Here is a 2,304-nt window from a genome sequence, read left to right on the forward strand (position 1 = left end):
GATGGCTGAACACCTGCCTGCCCATGGGAAGTGGCGAATGAATTCCTTGTTTTGCTTTGCTTGCGTGCGCGGCTTTTGCTTTACCTATTAAACTGTCTTTATCTCAACCCATGAGTTTTCTCACTTTACTCTTCCAATTCTCTGCCCCATCCCACCGGGGGGGGCAGTGAGTGAGTTTCTGTGTAGTGCTTAGTTGCTGACTGGGGTTAAACCACAACAACGTTTCTGACTGAGAAAGATATGACCCAGTATGCTGCAGTGCACGTAAAATGAGTCTGGTGCTCAAGATCCCTTGAGCCAGTGCTGCACAGTTAATCTGTGCACAAGCAGTAAACCCAGTATCAGGCAGCACGCTGGACTTACTGAACGTGGCAAGGATCAACTTTATGATCTCACTGTATATACCCTTTGGGGTTTTTCTTTGCGGGTTCAGTGTTTATGTGTCTGGGAATTCCAGTACCTGAGAATCCAGTAAGTGGCTAATATTCTTTTGTAGCGCTCAAAGTTGGAAAAAGAGGGCTTTCTGGGAAGACTCAGATGTGTCAAAATCTATTTTCCTTGTGCTGTGATGTACAGCACCTCCAGAGAAGAGCCCAGCGTCAGGCCTGTGGCAAATACTAAAAAATTTAGCCTCTAAAATTGTGAGCTTGCAAAGACAGCAGCTTACCTGTTCTGTCCTCGTATGCAATGGGGTCGTACCTCACCTGGCTAGGTGCCTGCCTCAGAGCCTTGGAAGTGAACATACTAAGCGATGTGAGTGCCAATGGCATTTTTCAGCTTCTTTAATGAAATAACCGTGTCCTGCTTTTATGCAAAGTAGGTTGCATGGCATCTCAAGATAACCTTCAGGCAAAAGGCAAAAAAAAAAGGCTTCATTTTTGTCACTTCCTACATTTGCAAAATCACTGTTGCTTTAGGTAATCCATGTTTTTCTTCCCTTTTTGGAAATAACTTCACAGTTGTGACTGATGTCAAAGCATGCCTGATTGTATGCAGGGTTTGTTTACATGAGTTTTTGCAGGCTGACACACCATGCCCTGTCCTTCCTCCTGTTCTGAACGGAACAGCTGCACCACACCTTGCTGAAAGCCTTTTTGGTGACAGGATTTATATTAACCTGAACTTTGTGCTGTTCTACCCCATACAATTCTTGTTCATCTCAAAGGATGGGCAGAGCAAGCTTGTGCCTTTCTGCAGTTGTGTGTGAGGAACTCCCCACAGTCTATCAGTCTGATTTCCCAGCAAAAGCTCTAATTTCAACCAGGGAGGCTCAATCTAACCCAGGGAAATGGATAGAAAAATTATAAAATAAAATAAAATACATTATTGCACACTTTTTTTCAATAGGTGGCTCAGAGAAAGGCAGATCTACTGAATAGAGAGCTGTGTTTCCTCTGTGAGATCTGAAATAGAAGCTGAAGAAAATTAAAACTAACAGGTTGTCTCTGTTCACATTTTTAGAGTAACAGACACTGCAGAATTGCTGCATGTTTCTGAAGAAAGATTCCCCTGACACCATGTTTGAGAAAGTTTTCAATTAAGAAGGCTCATGTATTTATTTTGTGCAATAAAGAGGGAGAAAATATGACAAAACTGTAAGAAACTCTACCCTCAGTGATCATATATAAAATTTTTAAAAGATTGCCATTGTACAAACCTCATGTTTTATGTTCATTCATAAAATCAGTTTATTTTGATAAGAAAATAGAAGAATTCTGCTGCTTTACATTTATGCTCTCCTGTACTCTATGTAATCTCCTTGCAAGCATGCTCTAAAATCTTTTGAGTGTTATTATCTCAAGTACCTTGAAACTTCACAGGTTCACACCATTACTCTTTGAACTATTGCAGTGGGATGAGAAGGAAAGAAGTAGGTGCATACAGGAAGTCACTAACTTAGAAGATACTCAGGGCAACCCCCGGTATCAACACAGGCTGGGGGATGAAGGGATTGAGAGCAGCCCTGCCGAGAAGGACTTGGGGGTACTGGTGGATGGAAAGCTGGACATGAGCCAGCAATGGGCGCTCGCAGCCCAGAAGGCCAACCGTATCCTGGGCTGCATCAGAAGAAGCGTGACCAGCAGGTCGAGGGAGGTGATTCTGCCCCTCTACTCTGCTCTGGTGAGACCCCACCTGGAGTACTGCATCCAGCTCTGGAGCCCTCAGCATAAGAAAGACACGGACCTGTTGGAGCGGGTCCAGAAGAGGGCCACGAAAATGATCAGGGGGATGGAACACCTCTCCTATGAAGAAAAGCTGAGAGAGTTGGGGTTGTTCAGCCTAGAGAAGAAAAGGCTTTGGGGA

This window comes from Aptenodytes forsteri, unplaced genomic scaffold (assembly GCF_000699145.1).
Source record: "Aptenodytes forsteri isolate BGI_AS27 unplaced genomic scaffold, ASM69914v1 Scaffold2, whole genome shotgun sequence".
Lineage (NCBI taxonomy): Eukaryota > Metazoa > Chordata > Aves > Sphenisciformes > Spheniscidae > Aptenodytes > Aptenodytes forsteri.